The following is an 8,719-nucleotide window of genomic DNA, read 5'->3' on the forward strand; positions in this document are numbered from 1 at the left end:
TAACTGCATTTATGTTGAGGTCTTTGATTCATTTGTACTTGAGTTTTGTGCAAAGTGATAGATATGGATCTATTTGCATTTTTCTATGTTTGACATGGCTTTTAAGCATCATGGCTGAGGGAGTAGAGGAAGGTAGGTCCTGACTGCCTCTATGTTCCAGCTTGAGGGGAAGCAGGTGGCATGAAAGGTTCCTTTGAAGACATCTAACCATTGCTGACCCCAGCATCTCTATTAATGCAGTATTAAACATATTGACTAAACATATTAATGCAGTGACTCAGCAAAAGAGAGTTCTAGACCCACCTCCACCCACACCAGATGTGCAGCCCTGAGTGATTTTGTTCCCCACCTCTGACCATCTGTACCACAGTTTCCTTTCCTGGAAATGGAATCATACAGAAGCAGGGCTGATGTGCAATTACAATAATTATAAATAAATAAAATAAAAATAAATTATTTCAAGTGAATCCTGGAGCCACCACAAGGGGAATTTCTGTATACAAGGTGGCTTGGTACATTCACAATTTACAATACTTTCCATTAAACATGAGCTCACGGGGACACCCCACTTATAAGTAGCAGAGAACCCAGATTCATGAAGATCTGGGAGAAATACAGAGGACTCTGTAGTTCCACTCAGTGACCCAGGACTGTGAACAAATGTCCAAGGGGACAAATGTCCCCTGAGTCTGTGTGGGGAGGAACCCCAGATGAGATGACCCCCCCACACACACACACCATGGAAATCAGGACTAAAGCTCATTTGGACATCTGGAAGGACAACTTATTGACCAAATGTGCCACCAAGGCTTGGAAAGAAGTGGTTCCCAAGAGGTACATGTCAGTCTGTCTGCCTGCTGCCTCTCCATGTTGCTCCCTAGGGGCACTCGCTGTGTTTCTAGGCTCCACCTGCTGGGAGCTGGTTTCATTCTCCACTTAAACAATTAAAACTTAAAATACCAAAACCAGATCATTATCTTCCCAAGGTTTCAAGACAAAGATTACTATCTGAAACCTAAGTAGTAAGCTACTTTCTGACATTCTCTGACTTTCCTTTTTCCCATCAGGCTCTGCTTTGTGTTAGATAGGAGAGATCTTGACCACCGGAGGTTGTGGCCACAGCTGGGGCAGGAGGGGATGCTGGGGACTTAACGGCTGGGAATACTGCAGTAGGGAGGGGATGCAGGCTGAGGGTGGTGTTAGTGTTTGTACCATTCTGGAGAGTTACTCTTCACTGGAGCTTGCTTGGCAGCTTAGGGCTATCCGAGTCTCTATGGCTATGAGTCAATTGACAACATATACGCCATGGACCCAGAGAGGATCTTTGAAGGGTCTGTAAACCTTCTACATTCCAATGTCTAGGAAGTTTTTAATTGTTCTGGAAGTGATGTCTATAGATTTCATCATATTCTTTCTAACAATCAAAGGGAAAATAGTTTGCTTTTTGTTTGTCCCCCCCACTTTTTTTTTTTTTAAATCTTGTGTGTAGATGTTTTGCCTGCACATGCATGAAGTACCCAAAGAGGCCAGAAGAGGGCTTCAGATTCCCCTGGAACTGGAGACAGTTTTAAAAGGTCAGCCACTATAAAAGTACTAGGTTGTCTGGAAGAGCAGCCAGGACTCTTCATGTCTGAGCCATCTCTCCAGCCTGGGATTAGATTGCTTTGTGTTTCCTTTGTTGTAAATACAGACAGAGCCGCATACCTAAGGTCTGTGGGTTGTGTAAAGAATAATGAATTGAAATGGAGGATTGGCTCGTCCATGAAATATTTACCTGGCATGCATGAAGACCTAAGTTCCATCCCCGGAACATACATTAAAAAGCTGCATGTGGTGGCATGCTCTTGTAATCCAGTGCTGGAAGATGGAGGTGGGAGATCCATAAGGTTTTCTGGCTAGACAGTCAAGCTGAGTTGGTCATTTACAAGCCAGCATGTCAAAAACAAAACAAAACCAAAAACAAACAAAAACAAAAAACAAAAAAACAAGGTGGGTGGCTAACAGCTGAGGACTGAAAAATATGCCTTAAAGGTCATGTGCGTGTGGGTGCCCATGGAGGCCGGACGAGAACACAGGAGTCCCTAGAGCTGGAGTTACAGGCTGTAGTGAGCCTCCCAACATGGGTGCTGGGAACTTAACTCCGGTCTCCTGGAAGAGCAAGTGCCTTTAGCAGCCCAGCCACCCTTCTAGCTCCTTTATTGCTTTCTGGATAATTCTCTCACCTATCTCTTCCAAAACAACACACTGCTCAGTCTCACTTGCTTCTGAACCACCCCTGCCCTCTCCCCACCCAGTGGCTTTGCATTGCAAACACAGCTCCTTCAGGAGAGACAGCGGAGCCTGTGGCTTGTTCTATTTCTTAGCCTTCCATCATGAGGCTATAGATAACTATAACTATACATATAAAGTTTATATAGACATAGCGCCCGGCCTCTGTGCATTCACACTGCTTTCAGGCTTGGCTGTCTGAACAAGAGTTCTCAACAACAAAGCTTTAGTGCCTCTATGCCAACTCCTTATCCCTTAAGGCTTAAATAGGTACTGTTAACAATCAAACCATTTTCCCCCAAGAATATTCTTACCTATGTGCAGAAGCCCAGGACAGCATGAGAGCTGGGCGTGCCCACATCCTCTCAACCATGTCTCTCTGGTTAGGGCTATTCTTTTTTTGCCACTGTGGTGTGATGAGGCAATAGCATGGTCACTCTGTCTATTTTCTATGACTAGTGAGACAGAGCCCTTGCTCTATGTTTCTTGGCCTAGAGGGCCTCCTTTCTGTAGGGGGAATGAGTCAATTGCTTGCTATTGTGCCAAGTTGTTGGGTGGTTTTTAAAGTTTGTTGATTCATATTGTTTTTGTTGTTGTTGTTGATTCTCAAAAGTATGTTCTAGAAATCAATTGTCCACAGTTCTATGAATTGCAAATATCTTCTCACACTTTGTGGATGCATTCATTGCATTTTCAAAGCATCCATGGCTCCAGGGCAGTCTGAGAACTTTTCATCTATATAATATTACAGGCTCATTTAATTTATATTATAGGTTGTGTAAACAGGAGGCCTGTGGGCCAGAAACCTCAAACTTTCATTAAGCTCACCGGTATTACAGCCAGAAATCAAGGGCGTGTCACATACAGGCTGCACATGTGGCTCAGTTGGGAGAATGCTTGCCTAACATGCAGAAGCCCTGGGTTCCAACCCCAACACTGTGTAAAGTAGGTACAATGGCACACGCCTATGGTCCCAGCTCTTAGGAGGGAGAGGCAGGAAGACCAGATGTCCAAGGCTATCCTGGATATGTAGTGAGTTTGAGCCAGGCTTGGAAACAGACCCTGTCTCAGAAAATCAGTGTCACATCCAAAATCAAGACGCTTAGGTTCTCTTGAAATTTCAGACTTCCAGGCCTGCAGCCCTTAGGTGCTTTGTGACCCCAGATACCCAGGGTCTGTGCGTCTTTTCTTGTTGCTGTCATTAAACACCCTGACAAAAGCATTAAGGAGAAATCATTTATTTTAGATTATAGTTCAGGGTACAGTCCATCAAGACAGGGGGACTAAGGCAGCAGGAACTTGAAAGCTGGTCACATCCCATCTGCAACCAGGGAGATGAGAGAGAAACACTGTTCAGCTGCCTTTCTCCATCTTACAGTCCAGGTCCCCAGCCAGGACCTGCCCATGGTTAAGATGGGACATAGTCAAGATAATCTGCCACAGGTGTGCCCAGAGGCCCACGTCCCAGGTGATTTTAGGTCCTGTCACATTGCCAATAAACAATAAACATCACACTGAGGGTCCAATGCCACCTTGGATTTGCTTTCACACCCTGGTTTGGTTGTACAAAGTACCCTCAAGTACCCAGCCACTCGTACTCCCGGCCTGTCTTCATCTCTGCAATGACTGTTGTAAGAGACAGAGAGACCAATAGCTTTTGTTGTTCACTGGCAGAGCTAACTGCAGATCATTCTTCACAGTAACAGCCAGGACTCCAGGGGATGCCAATGTTATCACTTTTGCATCTTTGTGAGCAAATTCTGGACAGAAACAACATAGGAAGAGATTCATCTTGGCTCAAAGTTCCAGGCTCACAGTCCGTGGTGGTTGCTTGGCTCTGTGCACTTGGCCAGGTCGTCGTGGCAGTAGGAGCATGGAAAGAGAGGGTTCTCACCTCACAGTGGACAAACAGAAGAGAGGGAGGAAAGCTCATTCCTCCAGGTAGGTCTTACCTCCTAAAGTTTCCACTACTTCCCCAAACAGCACTACCAGACGGGACCAAGCATTCAGCACTCAAGTCGGTAACTGCCAATTGTATTCCAACCACTGAGGGTGTGTCTTTAACCCAGCCCATTTCTCACACATCTCTCTAAAGACAGTGCTGGCTTTTGAAAGTTAAGGGCTCAGTCTCCCAAGGCTGCCTCCCCCAGATTCAGGTGCCTGTAGCAAGCCCCTGGCCCTGCCCTGTGCTTCTGGCCCAGTGGCTTTATCTGAGATCATCAAATGACTCCCCTCAAGTTGAATTAATTTGTTAGATTGCTCCCAGGGGCATCATTGCCCCTGTGCTCACTGGTATAGTACACATGTTTGAAAAGCTGTAGATGAAGAAGTTGATGGAAAGGAGACACAGGGCGTGGCAAAGAAGAAGGGCATGAAACTCCCATCCACCTCCTTTCCAGAACTCTCTATGTATTCATCAGTCCAGACGCTTTCAAACCCTGCTGCCCAAGAATCTGCATAGAAGCTGCACCGCCCTGGCAAAAGGGACCACTAACTTCATGTCTAGCTACTCCCTTTTCTGGAAGAGTCCCAAGCTTCCAAACATGGCTTGGTCCTACTGGTAACCAGCTTCTACTGAAGCTATACAGGAGCCCACTACAAGTCACTTCTTAGAGCAAGGGACATTCTGTTATCCAGGGAACTCAGGGTGGGGGGGGGGGGAACCAGAACCCCATGTCCAGAGCTGGAAGTGGAAACCTATCACCAGCACAAAAGATGCCCCCAGCACTGAAGTTGCACAGGAAATGACAACAGTCTCAGGAGCCAAAGACACAATCCATATTTCTCATCAGATTACAACATCCCAGTCATAACTGTGTGGGTTTGCAGATGCTCGTGGTGGGACCACTGTAGACAGATTTCATCTTCGCTTCCCACCTGAAGATCAAGGCCTGGGAGACTTAACTCTTTAAAGAGAACAGAGAGAAGAGGGTCCCAGGGAGGACATGGCCTTATCTCTGGCTACTTGGTTGTGACCAATATGAAGACAGTCATGAGACTTGGATGGTCTTCAGAGTGTGTGGGTTTCCTTGATCTGCCAGGGGAGAGAGGAGAGAATGGTTAACCAGACATATTTGGTTTCCTGTTTAATGCAGGGACAACTTGATTTGCATCTCATTTACATCTATTTGTAGGCTGAATCTTGAAGGGCCAAATTCAGAGATAAAATAAAATCATACAAGCTGCTATAGCTAGTTTATCTGGCTATGGAGGTCCTTACAGGCGCTGAAGCTCCACGGGGCTCAGAACTTCCTTCTGGAAGGGCTGGCTCCTTCATGAAGTTTGTTGCTTGGGCATTGACTATGAGTCAGCTGCTGTATTAGGAACTCCATGAGGGCAAGGTATCAGCAGTCACTCAAGCACATGTGGTGTTGTAGCAGTGGGGTCTTTATCTGTCTAAGTCAGAAATGGAAACTGGTTCCGGTGATGCCATGCGGTGGAATACCTTTGTGGTTGACTCTGTAGTTTGGAGCCCAGCTCTGGCTTTGCTACCTGGGTGTTCTTGGACAAGGTATTCACTATGCATGGAGCTTCCATCCCCCTGTCAATAGAATGGGAAAAAAAAAAAAAAAAAAAAAAACAGGCTTAGGTCTAAAACTCATGTGAAGATAATGGGAAGCAGAGAGAGCCAGGGGTAAGGCCAGCCTAATGTTCACATCTCTGGCTGATGGACTGGTCACCCACTGAAGTGTGCTGCTGTCAGTCTGTTCTATAGCCTAGCCTGCCAGCTCCCACCCCCACCAAGCAGGGACACGCAGGCAGCTGGGGTCTGGGAGGGCTCAGGTGTCCACATCACAGTGATTTCATGTGAAGGGCACCAGGCTGACGTTGTTTGTCCTCATATGAGAAATGCTAGACGCCTCTGAGCATTTTCCAGTATTTTCTTCCTGTCCCATCTGCCTGAGATCAACAAAGAAGATGGAGGTATTCCTGTTCCCACAAATAGCTGGAGTGCGTAGAACTCGCACTCGGGGCCCTCAGAAATATGTCTCACAGAGACCTGCAGCAGTGACTTCCAAGTTGTCCCGGCCAGCCTAGAAACTAATCCCATAAAGAACTTTCTGGGCCCGAGAAGATGGCTCAGTCAGTAAAGCACTCGCTTCACAAACAGGAGGGCATGAGTTCAAACCCCACCACCTCCGTGAAAAAGCTTGGTGTAGGAGCACACACTTGTAATCTGCAATCCCAGAGACGGCAAGATGTGAAACAGACTGGCGGATCCCTGGAGCTCGCTGGCCAAGCCAATGAGAGACACTGTGTTTCCAGTGTCTCTGGAATTCCTTCCCCCGGGAGACATAAACAACATCTGTCCCCTCCTTATAAGGTCCAAACAACAAACCAAAGTCCTGATCCGCCCAAGTTCACCCTGTGAAGCAGGAGTTTATTTAGCTGGACTACAGTGCATGGGTGAGGGGCTCCTTATAAGAGCATGGGGCCCCCAAAGCAGCCACATGGAAGAGCCTTCCTCCATCATAACCGATGGCTCTGCCATACACACATAAGTGGATCCCCTTCTTTTAACCAGGGTGGAATTACATACAAATGGCTGGAGTCTTGAGTTCAGGTCCAATAGCCCTCCCAACCCCCATCTTCTGGGAGGGGGTATCAGCAGTCAGCTAGCCCTGTGGGAATGGACTCTTGCAAGCAGACACAGCTGATCTGATGAAGATGGTGTTTGTTTTCTCCTAGAGGACTGTGTTCTACAGTGCTCTGTCTCAAATAAGTGGAAGGCAGCTGAGGAAGAACATCTGAGATTAGTCTATGACCTTCACACACACCTGTACACATGTATACTTACACACACACCCCTGCATATGTGCATACTTACACACACACCTGCACACATGTATACTAATACACACCTGTACATATATACCTGCACACATGTAATCATACACACAAACATACCTTTCTACCCCTTCCTTCTCTGTCCCCAAGCTTAATTCATCAACTCTGGCTGCGTTGGTTTGACCATCTGACCTCACAGGCAACCCATCCAACACAGAACCCAACCCACTTGGGAGAATGCAGTGAGGAGCAGACTTCAGAGGCCACAATGCTTAGGTCTAGGTCATACTTCTGCCGTTCCATAGCTGTGCATCCTGGAGGGTACCCAACCTTCCCTGCGTTATCTCCTTCTTATAAAACAGCGATGACCTGCCAGGCATGCCTGCACTCAAGATGATTGCATGGGTCCCCCTGAGATCCACACCTGGCTTGGAGGGAGACACATTGCTACTCGCTCTTCTTAGGGTATGCTGTGTGTGAGAAGCACAGGCTTAACTCGGCTCAAATCTGGGCTGCCTGTGACCGTGGCCATCTCCTTGAATCTCATAGACTCTGTAGCCACAGAGGCCAGGAGCAGGAGGCAGTGCTGCCCATTCCTTTCCCCTTTCTGGGCCTCCTCTAAGCTCAGCATCTGCTTGTCCACAGCCCTCACCCAGTGTCTCTGTTCGCAATGGGACACTTTGCCTCATCTCCTTTCCTGGGGTGCTCTCCCACCAGGAGGTTGGAGCCCTCAGAGTCCCAGGCCCCGTGCTTGTCTCCCGTCTCTTCCTCAGGGCTGGATCTACACACAGGGCCCCAACAACAACCCTCTGGGGTCACTCAGATGGTGTATGTAGACCCCCCTTCTGGCTCTGCCTGTCTCTGCTAGTAGTGGCTGGGTTTACCCCAAAGCACCGTGGAGGGGGTGACACATGACAGGTACAGCCATGTTCAGGACACATGTACAGGCTTGAGACCCTGACCTTCCTGTGAGTTGACTGAGGTCATCAGCTTCTGTGGAACTGATCATATTTAGGTCTGTTAGTTACCTTCAAGGAAAAAAAAAAATCCATGTTAGCAGCGACAATGAAAACCATTGTTTACCTTTGCTTTATCTCAGGGTTTCTGGTCAGGAGGGCAAAGAGCTGGAGTCACGAGCACCAGGGCTGGGGAGAGATGGGGCTGCAGGGAGGGAAGCGTGAAGGGGTTCATCAGTACAGGTTGCCCCTGACAGCTGCCCTCGGCTCTGCATTCCAGACAGTAGCTTCTTCATCTCTCAGTTGCAGTTGCTATTAACGACAATTATTCATTGCTGAACAGCTAATGCACCCTTGCAGCTGAAAAATCCAAAAGGCACCAAAAGGATCCAGAGTTAAAAGTCACCTTCTCACCCAGTTCGTCTTCCTGGAGGCAGCCAGGCCTACCTTTCCTTGTGTGTTCTTCCAGAGACAGTGTGTTTACATTGGAGGAAAAATATTTATGCTTTGTGTTTGTGTGTATAAAAACATTTAAGCTCTTTCTCTGTGTATTTCCTCCTAGCATGCCATGGTGGCAGCTAGTGCCTGCCATCCTGGACCATGCTTCTTTGCTTTGGGCTGTGGTTTGGAGGTGGGTACCCACTAACTTGCAGAGAGGATAATGGTTACCTGGTGCCTGTCATCAAAGGATTCTTGCTTTATTTAGC

At 47.5% G+C, this 8,719-nt stretch overlaps 1 long non-coding RNA gene across 1 annotated transcript; it reads right to left on the reverse strand.

Annotated features, from left to right (window-relative positions):
* Window positions 1-3,529: 3,529 nt before the first annotated feature.
* LOC118582418 lies at window positions 3,530-8,328 on the reverse strand. The gene is made up of 3 exons (XR_004944775.1): window positions 8,140-8,328; window positions 5,489-5,809; window positions 3,530-5,302 (listed from the first exon to the last, which is right to left on the reverse strand). It is a non-coding gene; the product is annotated as an uncharacterized LOC118582418 (long non-coding RNA).
* Between the last annotated feature and the right edge of the window lie 391 nt (window positions 8,329-8,719).

This window comes from Onychomys torridus, chromosome 4, assembly GCF_903995425.1.
Source record: "Onychomys torridus chromosome 4, mOncTor1.1, whole genome shotgun sequence".
Taxonomy (NCBI): Eukaryota; Metazoa; Chordata; class Mammalia; order Rodentia; family Cricetidae; genus Onychomys; species Onychomys torridus.